Genomic DNA, 12,500 nt, shown 5'->3' with positions numbered 1-12,500 from the left:
TGTGAATAACCCTTAGGCTGCTTTAACAGATGCTTCTGTGCCTGGATAAAGGGGTTCCTCAGATCTGTAGAAAAGCTTTTGTTGATGGATCTTCATAGGTTCCACTACGCTTATGAGTAAAATAACCATTTTAACTACTTAGTACTATTTCCAGCCCCTTTAATGCTTAGAGTGCACTGTTATAGAGTACAGTCAGCACTAGTAGTAGGTCTAGTTCTCAATAAGGACGTGAAGCTGATTGCAGGACTCATGACTTCAGAAGTCCATGGCTTCACTTAATAAGCTGCTTAGTAGCTGCAACTGGAGCGTCTGGGGTTGGTAATAGTGTATAGTGGTCGACCTAATGAGACAACATTTCATCATAGTCAGTATGCCAGAGTGCACCTTTTATAAAATAGCATAAGGTTATTTATATTATTATTATAAAAAATGGAGTTAAAGAGACAATAATGCTAAACACTGTAAATAAATAATAATAAATAAAATGTTTGAATGTTTGAGGGGAAAAAGCAGAAGTGTACATTTAACTGCTTTTCTGGTTAAACACACTCAAATGAAGCCAAGTAAAATATTGGAGCTGTGATCCTCTTACACAGAGCTCCAGTGACAGTGCATGTCTGGCGCCGTGGCTTAGTTGGTTAAAGTGCCTGTCTAGTAAACAGGAGATCCTGGGTTCGAATCCCAGCGGTGCCTTATGTTGGTCTGTGTTTCAGGAGAGAAAGTAAACTGGCCTGTGTGTAGTGCTATTAATGACACCAGGCTGAAATATATTTCGTTCACCACAGAGGTGATGTTAAAAACGCTCTTCCTTTCCCACAGATAAAGACAGGCTCACACACTCACTATTGGTGTGCCCTCATGAGTCTATTTCTAAGTATTAAAATTGTTCAGTAAGATTTCTAGGCGGAAAAGTACAAGTAGAGAAAAACGAGGACGAGGAGTTTATGAGGAGTTAATGTTTGTTTGGCTGAAGTTCCTGTATAATAAACAGGCAAATCTTGGATTCAACCTCAGCAGTCCTCTCTCTCTTCCCATATAATTTGGCTGTTCCGAGATCATGCTCAGTCCCAGAAACATGAATGCGCCATTCACTCCTGCCGGCTCTGTGGCGCAATGGATAGCGCATTGGACTTCTAGGCTCAGGATGGAGGCCATTCAAAGGTTGTGGGTTCGAGTCCCACCAGAGTCCCACCAGAGTCGCAGTGTTTTTGGCAGTGGATGAGAAAAACCCCTTTCTAGCAGCAACAACAAAAAAGTTAAGTTCAAGAGGCTTCACTGTCCTTTCCACCGTAAAGAAGTAAAGAAATAAAAAACTCAGTGAAGTGAAATAACGCTGCTCCTGGTTCATTCAGCGACATTACACAACACACGACGTCTGAAAAAGAAAGAAAGCAGATATACAATAAGTACAGTAATCTAGGGGTCATACACCCATAACAATAAATGTGATTTCTAGAGGGATTACAGCCATCACTACTCTCACCATGTGTGTCTGTAATGGAGTGAGCCAGCGTGTGTTTGTGAGAACCCGCTGTTTTTAGTTATGCTCGTCGTGGTTAAACGTGAGCACAAATCCTGGTCATTTCCCTGCATAAGACCCATTACAGTTTCCCAGTACATTACCAACATAGTTCATGTGTGAATAACCCTTAGGCTGCTTTAACAGATGCTTCTGTGCCTGGATAAAGGGGTTCCTCAGATCTGTAGAAAAGCTTTTGTTGATGGATCTTCATAGGTTCCACTACGCTTATGAGTAAAATAAACATTTTAACTACTTAGTACTATTTCCAGCCCCTTTAATGCTTAGAGTGCACTGTTATAGAGTACAGTCAGCACTAGTAGTAGGTCTAGTTCTCAATAAGGACGTGAAGCTGATTGCAGGACTCATGACTTCAGAAGTCCATGGCTTCACTTAATAAGCTGCTTAGTAGCTGCAACTGGAGCGTCTGGGGTTGGTAATAGTGTATAGTGGTCGACCTAATGAGACAACATTTCATCATAGTCAGTATGCCAGAGTGCACCTTTTATAAAATAGCATAAGGTTATTTATATTATTATTATAAAAATGGGAGCCAAAGAGACAATAATGCTAAACACTGTAAATAAATAATAATAAATAAAATGTTTGAATGTTTGAGGGGAAAAAGCAGAAGTGTACATTTAACTGCTTTTCTGGTTAAACACACTCAAATGAAGCCAAGTAAAATATTATAGCTGTGATCCTCTTACACAGAGCTCCAGTGACAGTGCATGTCTGGAGCCATGGCTTAGTTGGTTAAAGCGCCTGTCTAGTAAACAGGAGATCCTGGGTTCGAATCCCAGCGGTGCCTTATGTTGGTCTGTGTTTCAGGAGAGAAAGTAAACTGGCCTGCGTGTAGTGCTATTAATGACACCGGGCTGAAATATATTTGGTTCACCACAGAGGTGATGTTAAAAACGCTCTTCCTTTTCCCACAGATAAAGACAGGCTCACACACTCACTATTGGTGTGCCCTCATGAGTCTATTTCTAAGTATTAAAATTGTTCAGTAAGATTTCTAGGCGGAAAAGTACAAGTAGAGAAAAACGAGGACGAGGAGTTTATGAGGAGTTAATGTTTGTTTGGCTGAAGTTCCTGTATAATAAACAGGCAAATCTTGGATTCAACCTCAGCAGTCCTCTCTCTCTTCCCATGTAATTTGGCTGTTCCGAGATCATGCTCAGTCCCAGAAACATGAATGCGCCATTCACTCCTACCGCCTCTGTGGCGCAATGGATAGCGCATTAGACTTCTAGACTCAGGATGGAGGCCATTCAAAGGTTGTGGGTTCGAGTCCCACCAGAGTTGCAGTGTTTTTTGCAGTGGATGAGAAAAACCCCTTTCTAGCAGCAACAACAAAAAAGTTAAGTTCAAGAGGCTTCACTGTCCTTTCCTCCGTAAAGAAGTAAAGAAATAAAAAACTCAGTGAAGTGAAATAACGCTGCTCCAGGTTCATTCAGCGACATTACACAACGTCTGAAAAAGAAAGAAAGCAGATATACAATAAGTACAGTAATCTAGGGGTCATACACCCATCACAATAAATGTGATTTCTAGAGGGATTACAGCCATCACTACTCTCACCATGTGTGTCTGTAATGGAGTGAGCCAGCGTGTGTTTGTGAGAACCCGCTGTTGTTAGTTAATGCTCGTCGTGGTTAAACGTGAGCACAAATCCTGGTCATTTCCCTGCATAAGACCCATTACAGTTTCCCAGTACATTACCAACATAGTTCATGTGTGAATAACCCTTAGGCTGCTTTAACAGATGCTTCTGTGCCTGGATAAAGGGGTTCCTCAGATCTGTAGAAAAGCTTTTGTTGATGGATCTTCATAGGTTCCACTACGCTTATGAGTAAAATAACCATTTTCACTACTTAGTACTATTTCCAGCCCCTTTAATGCTTAGAGTGCACTGTTATAGAGTACAGTCAGCACTAGTAGTAGGTCTAGTTCTCAATAAGGACGTGAAGCTGATTGCAGGACTCATGACTTCAGAGGTCCATGGCTTCACTTAATAAGCTGCTTAGTAGCTGCAACTGGAGCGTCTGGGGTTGGTAATAGTGTATAGTGGTAGACCTAATGAGACAACATTTCATCATAGTCAGTATGCCAGAGTGCACCTTTTATAAAATAGCATAAGGTTATTTATATTATTATTATAAAAATGGGAGCCAAAGAGACAATAATGCTAAACACTGTAAATAAATATTAATAAATAAAATGTTTGAATGTTTGAGGGGAAAAAGCAGAAGTGTACATTTAACTGCTTTTCTGGTTAAACACACTCAAATGAAGCCAAGTAAAATATTAGAGCTGTGATCCTCTTACACAGAGCTCCAGTGAAAGTGCATGTCTGGCGCCGTGGCTTAGTTGGTTAAAGTGCCTGTCTAGTAAACAGGAGATCCTGGGTTCGAATCCCAGCGGTGCCTTATGTTGGTCTGTGTTTCAGGAGAGAAAGTAAACTGGCCTGTGTGTAGTGCTATTAATGACACCGGGCTGAAATATATTTGGTTCACCACAGAGGTGATGTTAAAAACGCTCTTCCTTTTCCCACAGATAAAGACAGGCTCACACACTCACTATTGGTGTGCCCTCATGAGTCTATTTCTAAGTATTAAAATTGTTCAGTAAGATTTCTAGGCGGAAAAGTACAAGTAGAGAAAAACGAGGACGAGGAGTTTATGAGGAGTTAATGTTTGTTTGGCTGAAGTTCCTGTATAATAAACAGGCAAATCTTGGATTCAACCTCAGCAGTCCTCTCTCTCTTCCCATGTAATTTGGCTGTTCCGAGATCATGCTCAGTCCCAGAAACATGAATGCGCCCTTCGCTCCTACTGGCTCTGTGGCGCAATGGGTAGCGCATTGCACTTCTAGGCTCAGGGTTGAGGCCATTCAAAGGTTGTGGGTTCGAGTCCCACCAGAGTCGCAGTGTTTTTGGCAGTGGATGAGAAAAACCCCTTTCTAGCAGCAACAACAAAAAAGTTAAGTTCAAGAGGCTTCACTGTCCTTTCCACCGTAAAGAAGTAAAGAAATAAAGAACTCAGTGAAGTGAAATAACGCTGCTCCAGGTTCATTCAGCGACATTACACAACACACAACGTCTGAAAAAGAAAGAAAGCAGATATACAATAAGTACAGTAATCTAGGGGTCACACACCCATCACAATAAATGTGATTTCTAGAGGGATTACAGCCATCACTACTCTCACCATGTGTGTCTGTAATGGAGTGAGCCAGCGTGTGTTTGTGAGAACCCGCTGTTGTTAGTTAATGCTCGTCGTTATTAAACGTGAGCACAAATCCTGGTCATTTCCCTGCATAAGACCCATTACAGTTTCCCAGTACATTACCAACATAGTTCATGTGTGAATAACCCTTAGGCTGCTTTAACAGATGCTTCTGTGCCTGGATAAAGGGGTTCCTCAGATCTGTAGAAAAGCTTTTGTTGATGGATCTTCATAGGTTCCACTACGCTTATGAGTAAAATAACCATTTTAACTACTTAGTACTATTTCCAGCCCCTTTAATGCTTAGAGTGCACTGTTATAGAGTACAGTCAGCACTAGTAGTAGGTCTAGTTCTCAATAAGGACGTGAAGCTGATTGCAGGACTCATGACTTCAGAAGTCCATGGCTTCACTTAATAAGCTGCTTAGTAGCTGCAACTGGAGCGTCTGGGGTTGGTAATAGTGTATAGTGGTAGACCTAATGAGACAACATTTCATCATAGTCAGTATGCCAGAGTGCACCTTTTATAAAATAGCATAAGGTTATTTATATTATTATTATAAAAATGGGAGCCAAAGAGACAATAATGCTAAACACTGTAAATAAATATTAATAAATAAAATGTTTGAATGTTTGAGGGGAAAAAGCAGAAGTGTACATTTAACTGCTTTTCTGGTTAAACACACTCAAATGAAGCCAAGTAAAATATTAGAGCTGTGATCCTCTTACACAGAGCTCCAGTGAAAGTGCATGTCTGGCGCCGTGGCTTAGTTGGTTAAAGTGCCTGTCAAGTAAACAGGAGATCCTGGGTTCGAATCCCAGCGGTGCCTTATGTTGGTCTGTGTTTCAGGAGAGAAAGTAAACTGGCCTGTGTGTAGTGCTATTAATGACACCTGGCTGAAATATATTTAGTTCACCACAGAGGTGATGTTAAAAACGCTCTTCCTTTCCCACAGATAAAGACAGGCTCACACACTCACTATTGGTGTGCCCTCATGAGTCTATTTCTAAGTATTAAAATTGTTCAGTAAGATTTCTAGGCGGAAAAGTACAAGTAGAGAAAAACGAGGACGAGGAGTTTATGAGGAGTTAATGTTTGTTTGGCTGAAGTTCCTGTATAATAAACAGGCAAATCTTGGATTCAACCTCAGCAGTCCTCTCTCTCTTCCCATGTAATTTGGCTGTTCCGAGATCATGCTCAGTCCCAGAAACATGAATGCGCCCTTTGCTCCTACTGGCTCTGTGGCGCAATGGATAGCGCATTGGACTTCTAGGCTCAGGGTTGAGGCCATTCAAAGGTTGTGGGTTCGAGTCCCACCAGAGTCGCAGTGTTTTTGGCAGTGGATGAGAAAAACCCCTTTCTAGCAGCAACAACAAAAAAGTTAAGTTCAAGAGGCTTCACTGTCCTTTCCACCGTAAAGAAGTAAAGAAATAAAGAACTCAGTGAAGTGAAATAACGCTGCTCCAGGTTCATTCAGCGACATTACACAACACACAACGTCTAAGAAAGAAAGAAAGCAGATATACAATAAGTACAGTAATCTAGGGGTCACACACCCATAACAATAAATGTGATTTCTAGAGGGATTACAGCCATCACTACTCTCACCATGTGTGTCTGTAATGGAGTGAGCCAGCGTGTGTTTGTGAGAACCCGCTGTTTTTAGTTAATGCTCGTCGTGGTTAAACGTGAGCACAAATCCTGGTCATTTCCCTGCATAAGTCCCATTACAGTTTCCCAGTACATTACCAACATAGTTCATGTGTGAATAACCCTTAGGCTGCTTTAACAGATGCTTCTGTGCCTGGATAAAGGGGTTCCTCAGATCTGTAGAAAAGCTTTTGTTGATGGATCTTCATAGGTTCCACTACGCTTATGAGTAAAATAACCATTTTAACTACTTAGTACTATTTCCAGCCCCTTTAATGCTTAGAGTGCACTGTTATAGAGTACAGTCAGCACTAGTAGTAGGTCTAGTTCTCAATAAGGACGTGAAGCTGATTGCAGGACTCATGACTTCAGAGGTCCATGGCTTCACTTAATAAGCTGCTTAGTAGCTGCAACTGGAGCGTCTGGGGTTGGTAATAGTGTATAGTGGTAGACCTAATGAGACAACATTTCATCATAGTCAGTATGCCAGAGTGTACCTTTTATAAAATAGCATAAGGTTATTTATATTATTATTATAAAAATGGGAGCCAAAGAGACAATAATGCTAAACACTGTAAATAAATATTAATAAATAAAATGTTTGAATGTTTGAGGGGAAAAAGCAGAAGTGTACATTTAACTGCTTTTCTGGTTAAACACACTCAAATGAAGCCAAGTAAAATATTAGAGCTGTGATCCTCTTACACAGAGCTCCAGTGAACGTGCGTGTCTCGCGCCGTGGCTTAGTTGGTTAAAGTGCCTGTCTAGTAAACAGGAGATCCTGGGTTCGAATCCCAGCGGTGCCTTATGTTGGTCTGTGTTTCAGGAGAGAAAGTAAACTGGCCTGTGTGTAGTGCTATTAATCACACCGGGCTGAAATATATTTGGTTCACCACAGAGGTGATGTTAAAAACGCTCTTCCTTTTCCCACAGATAAAGACAGGCTCACACACTCACTATTGGTGTGCCCTCATGAGTCTATTTCTAAGTATTAAAATTGTTCAGTAAGATTTCTAGGCGGAAAAGTACAAGTAGAGAAAAACGAGGACGAGGAGTTTATGAGGAGTTAATGTTTGTTTGGCTGAAGTTCCTGTATAATAAACAGGCAAATCTTGGATTCAACCTCAGCAGTCCTCTCTCTCTTCCCATGTAATTTGGCTGTTCCGAGATCATGCTCAGTCCCAGAAACATGAATGCGCTGTTCACTCCTGCCGGCTCTGTGGCGCAATGGATAGCGCATTGGACTTCTAGGCTCAGGGTTGAGGCCATTCAAAGGTTGTGGGTTCGAGTCCCACCAGAGTCGCAGTGTTTTTGGCAGTGGATGAGAAAAACCCCTTTCTAGCAGCAACAACAAAAAAGTTAAGTTCAAGAGGCTTCACTGTCCTTTCCACCGTAAAGAAGTAAAGAAATAAAGAACTCAGTGAAGTGAAATAACGCTGCTCCAGGTTCATTCAGCGACATTACACAACACACAACGTCTAAAAAAGAAAGAAAGCAGATATACAATAAGTACAGTAATCTAGGGGTCATACACCCATCACAATAAATGTGATTTCTAGAGGGATTACAGCCATCACTACTCTCACCATGTGTGTCTGTAATGGAGTGAGCCAGCGTGTGTTTGTGAGAACCCGCTGTTGTTAGTTAATGCTCGTCGTGGTTAAACGTGAGCACAAATCCTGGTCATTTCCCTGCATAAGACCCATTACAGTTTCCCAGTACATTACCAACATAGTTCATGTGTGAATAACCCTTAGGCTGCTTTAACAGATGCTTCTGTGCCTGGATAAAGGGGTTCCTCAGATCTGTAGAAAAGCTTTTGTTGATGGATCTTCATAGGTTCCACTACGCTTATGAGTAAAATAACCATTTTAACTACTTAGTACTATTTCCAGCCCCTTTAATGCTTAGAGTGCACTGTTATAGAGTACAGTCAGCACTAGTAGTAGGTCTAGTTCTCAATAAGGACGTGAAGCTGATTGCAGGACTCATGACTTCAGAAGTCCATGGCTTCACTTAATAAGCTGCTTAGTAGCTGCAACTGGAGCGTCTGGGGTTGGTAATAGTGTATAGTGGTCGACCTAATGAGACAACATTTCATCATAGTCAGTATGCCAGAGTGCACCTTTTATAAAATAGCATAAGGTTATTTATATTATTATTATAAAAAAGGGAGTTAAAGAGACAATAATGCTAAACACTGTAAATAAATAATAATAAATAAAATGTTTGAATGTTTGAGGGGAAAAAGCAGAAGTGTACATTTAACTGCTTTTCTGGTTAAACACACTCAAATGAAGCCAAGTAAAATATTGGAGCTGTGATCCTCTTACACAGAGCTCCAGTGACAGTGCATGTCTGGCGCCGTGGCTTAGTTGGTTAAAGTGCCTGTCTAGTAAACAGGAGATCCTGGGTTCGAATCCCAGCGGTGCCTTATGTTGGTCTGTGTTTCAGGAGAGAAAGTAAACTGGCCTGTGTGTAGTGCTATTAATGACACCAGGCTGAAATATATTTCGTTCACCACAGAGGTGATGTTAAAAACGCTCTTCCTTTCCCACAGATAAAGACAGGCTCACACACTCACTATTGGTGTGCCCTCATGAGTCTATTTCTAAGTATTAAAATTGTTCAGTAAGATTTCTAGGCGGAAAAGTACAAGTAGAGAAAAACGAGGACGAGGAGTTTATGAGGAGTTAATGTTTGTTTGGCTGAAGTTCCTGTATAATAAACAGGCAAATCTTGGATTCAACCTCAGCAGTCCTCTCTCTCTTCCCATATAATTTGGCTGTTCCGAGATCATGCTCAGTCCCAGAAACATGAATGCGCCATTCACTCCTGCCGGCTCTGTGGCGCAATGGATAGCGCATTGGACTTCTAGGCTCAGGATGGAGGCCATTCAAAGGTTGTGGGTTCGAGTCCCACCAGAGTCCCACCAGAGTCGCAGTGTTTTTGGCAGTGGATGAGAAAAACCCCTTTCTAGCAGCAACAACAAAAAAGTTAAGTTCAAGAGGCTTCACTGTCCTTTCCACCGTAAAGAAGTAAAGAAATAAAAAACTCAGTGAAGTGAAATAACGCTGCTCCTGGTTCATTCAGCGACATTACACAACACACGACGTCTGAAAAAGAAAGAAAGCAGATATACAATAAGTACAGTAATCTAGGGGTCATACACCCATAACAATAAATGTGATTTCTAGAGGGATTACAGCCATCACTACTCTCACCATGTGTGTCTGTAATGGAGTGAGCCAGCGTGTGTTTGTGAGAACCCGCTGTTTTTAGTTATGCTCGTCGTGGTTAAACGTGAGCACAAATCCTGGTCATTTCCCTGCATAAGACCCATTACAGTTTCCCAGTACATTACCAACATAGTTCATGTGTGAATAACCCTTAGGCTGCTTTAACAGATGCTTCTGTGCCTGGATAAAGGGGTTCCTCAGATCTGTAGAAAAGCTTTTGTTGATGGATCTTCATAGGTTCCACTACGCTTATGAGTAAAATAACCATTTTAACTACTTAGTACTATTTCCAGCCCCTTTAATGCTTAGAGTGCACTGTTATAGAGTACAGTCAGCACTAGTAGTAGGTCTAGTTCTCAATAAGGACGTGAAGCTGATTGCAGGACTCATGACTTCAGAGGTCCATGGCTTCACTTAATAAGCTGCTTAGTAGCTGCAACTGGAGCGTCTGGGGTTGGTAATAGTGTATAGTGGTAGACCTAATGAGACAACATTTCATCATAGTCAGTATGCCAGAGTGCACCTTTTATAAAATAGCATAAGGTTATTTATATTATTATTATAAAAATGGGAGCCAAAGAGACAATAATGCTAAACACTGTAAATAAATATTAATAAATAAAATGTTTGAATGTTTGAGGGGAAAAAGCAGAAGTGTACATTTAACTGCTTTTCTGGTTAAACACACTCAAATGAAGCCAAGTAAAATATTAGAGCTGTGATCCTCTTACACAGAGCTCCAGTGAAAGTGCATGTCTGGTGCCGTGGCTTAGTTGGTTAAAGTGCCTGTCTAGTAAACAGGAGATCCTGGGTTCGAATCCCAGCGGTGCCTTATGTTGGTCTGTGTTTCAGGAGAGAAAGTAAACTGGCCTGTGTGTAGTGCTATTAATGACACCGGGCTGAAATATATTTGGTTCACCACAGAGGTGATGTTAAAAACGCTCTTCCTTTTCCCACAGATAAAGACAGGCTCACACACTCACTATTGGTGTGCCCTCATGAGTCTATTTCTAAGTATTAAAATTGTTCAGTAAGATTTCTAGGCGGAAAAGTACAAGTAGAGAAAAACGAGGACGAGGAGTTTATGAGGAGTTAATGTTTGTTTGGCTGAAGTTCCTGTATAATAAACAGGCAAATCTTGGATTCAACCTCAGCAGTCCTCTCTCTCTTCCCATGTAATTTGGCTGTTCCGAGATCATGCTCAGTCCCAGAAACATGAATGCGCCCTTCGCTCCTACTGGCTCTGTGGCGCAATGGATAGCGCATTGGACTTCTAGGCTCAGGGTTGAGGCCATTCAAAGGTTGTGGGTTCGAGTCCCACCAGAGTCGCAGTGTTTTTGGCAGTGGATGAGAAAAACCCCTTTCTAGCAGCAACAACAAAAAAGTTAAGTTCAAGAGGCTTCACTGTCCTTTCCACCGTAAAGAAGTAAAGAAATAAAGAACTCAGTGAAGTGAAATAACGCTGCTCCAGGTTCATTCAGCGACATTACACAACACACAACGTCTGAAAAAGAAAGAAAGCAGATATACAATAAGTACAGTAATCTAGGGGTCATACACCCATCACAATAAATGTGATTTCTAGAGGGATTACAGCCATCACTACTCTCACCATGTGTGTCTGTAATGGAGTGAGCCAGCGTGTGTTTGTGAGAACCCGCTGTTGTTAGTTAATGCTCGTCGTGGTTAAACGTGAGCACAAATCCTGGTCATTTCCCTGCATAAGACCCATTACAGTTTCCCAGTACATTACCAACATAGTTCATGTGTGAATAACCCTTAGGCTGCTTTAACAGATGCTTCTGTGCCTGGATAAAGGGGTTCCTCAGATCTGTAGAAAAGCTTTTGTTGATGGATCTTCATAGGTTCCACTACGCTTATGAGTAAAATAACCATTTTAACTACTTAGTACTATTTCCAGCCCCTTTAATGCTTAGAGTGCACTGTTATAGAGTACAGTCAGCACTAGTAGTAGGTCTAGTTCTCAATAAGGACGTGAAGCTGATTGCAGGACTCATGACTTCAGAAGTCCATGGCTTCACTTAATAAGCTGCTTAGTAGCTGCAACTGGAGCGTCTGGGGTTGGTAATAGTGTATAGTGGTAGACCTAATGAGACAACATTTCATCATAGTCAGTATGCCAGAGTGCACCTTTTATAAAATAGCATAAGGTTATTTATATTATTATTATAAAAATGGGAGCCAAAGAGACAATAATGCTAAACACTGTAAATAAATAATAATAAATAAAATGTTTGAATGTTTGAGGGGAAAAAGCAGAAGTGTACATTTAACTGCTTTTCTGGTTAAACACACTCAAATAAAGCCAAGTAAAATATTAGAGCTGTGATCCTCTTACACAGAGCTCCAGTGACAGTGCATGTCTGGCGCCGTGGCTTAGTTGGTTAAAGCGCCTGTCTAGTAAACAGGAGATCCTGGGTTCGAATCCCAGCGGTGCCTTATGTTGGTCTGTGTTTCAGGAGAGAAAGTAAACTGGCCTGTGTGTAGTGCTATTAATGACACCGGGCTGAAATATATTTGGTTCACCACAGAGGTGATGTTAAAAACGCTCTTCCTTTTCCCACAGATAAAGACAGGCTCACACACTCACTATTGGTGTGCCCTCATGAGTCTATTTCTAAGTATTAAAATTGTTCAGTAAGATTTCTAGGCGGAAAAGTACAAGTAGAGAAAAACGAGGACGAGGAGTTTATGAGGAGTTAATGTTTGTTTGGCTGAAGTTCCTGTATAATAAACAGGCAAATCTTGGATTCAACCTCAGCAGTCCTCTCTCTCTTCCCATGTAATTTGGCTGTTCCGAGATCATGCTCAGTCCCAGAAACATGAATGCGCCCTTTGCT

The 12,500-nt window shown here is 41.2% G+C and overlaps 10 non-coding genes across 10 annotated transcripts; all 10 read left to right on the top strand.

The window, feature by feature from the left end:
* Positions 1-619: 619 nt before the first annotated feature.
* On the top strand, positions 620-693 carry trnat-agu (transfer RNA threonine (anticodon AGU)). The gene has a single exon. It is a non-coding gene; the product is annotated as a tRNA-Thr (tRNA).
* Positions 694-1,099: 406 nt separating this feature from the next.
* On the top strand, positions 1,100-1,189 carry trnar-ucu (transfer RNA arginine (anticodon UCU)). The gene is given in 2 exon segments: positions 1,100-1,136; positions 1,154-1,189. It is a non-coding gene; the product is annotated as a tRNA-Arg (tRNA).
* A 2,688-nt stretch (positions 1,190-3,877) lies between these two features.
* On the top strand, positions 3,878-3,951 carry trnat-agu (transfer RNA threonine (anticodon AGU)). Its single transcript has one exon. It is a non-coding gene; the product is annotated as a tRNA-Thr (tRNA).
* A 407-nt stretch (positions 3,952-4,358) lies between these two features.
* On the top strand, positions 4,359-4,448 carry trnar-ucu (transfer RNA arginine (anticodon UCU)). The gene is given in 2 exon segments: positions 4,359-4,395; positions 4,413-4,448. It is a non-coding gene; the product is annotated as a tRNA-Arg (tRNA).
* A 1,537-nt stretch (positions 4,449-5,985) lies between these two features.
* trnar-ucu (transfer RNA arginine (anticodon UCU)) lies at positions 5,986-6,075 on the top strand. Its single transcript is given in 2 exon segments — positions 5,986-6,022; positions 6,040-6,075. It is a non-coding gene; the product is annotated as a tRNA-Arg (tRNA).
* A 1,538-nt stretch (positions 6,076-7,613) lies between these two features.
* Positions 7,614-7,703, top strand: trnar-ucu (transfer RNA arginine (anticodon UCU)). The gene is given in 2 exon segments: positions 7,614-7,650; positions 7,668-7,703. It is a non-coding gene; the product is annotated as a tRNA-Arg (tRNA).
* A 1,057-nt stretch (positions 7,704-8,760) lies between these two features.
* On the top strand, positions 8,761-8,834 carry trnat-agu (transfer RNA threonine (anticodon AGU)). Its single transcript has one exon. It is a non-coding gene; the product is annotated as a tRNA-Thr (tRNA).
* A 406-nt stretch (positions 8,835-9,240) lies between these two features.
* trnar-ucu (transfer RNA arginine (anticodon UCU)) lies at positions 9,241-9,330 on the top strand. Its single transcript is given in 2 exon segments — positions 9,241-9,277; positions 9,295-9,330. It is a non-coding gene; the product is annotated as a tRNA-Arg (tRNA).
* Positions 9,331-10,878: 1,548 nt separating this feature from the next.
* On the top strand, positions 10,879-10,968 carry trnar-ucu (transfer RNA arginine (anticodon UCU)). The gene is given in 2 exon segments: positions 10,879-10,915; positions 10,933-10,968. It is a non-coding gene; the product is annotated as a tRNA-Arg (tRNA).
* A 1,057-nt stretch (positions 10,969-12,025) lies between these two features.
* trnat-agu (transfer RNA threonine (anticodon AGU)) lies at positions 12,026-12,099 on the top strand. The gene has a single exon. It is a non-coding gene; the product is annotated as a tRNA-Thr (tRNA).
* The last annotated feature ends 401 nt before the right edge of the window (positions 12,100-12,500 follow it).

Source organism: Salminus brasiliensis, chromosome 1 (genome assembly GCF_030463535.1).
Source record: "Salminus brasiliensis chromosome 1, fSalBra1.hap2, whole genome shotgun sequence".
NCBI lineage: Eukaryota > Metazoa > Chordata > Actinopteri > Characiformes > Bryconidae > Salminus > Salminus brasiliensis.
Note: the sequence above shows the minus strand (reverse complement) of the source record. Positions and strands in the feature narration are given on the sequence as shown.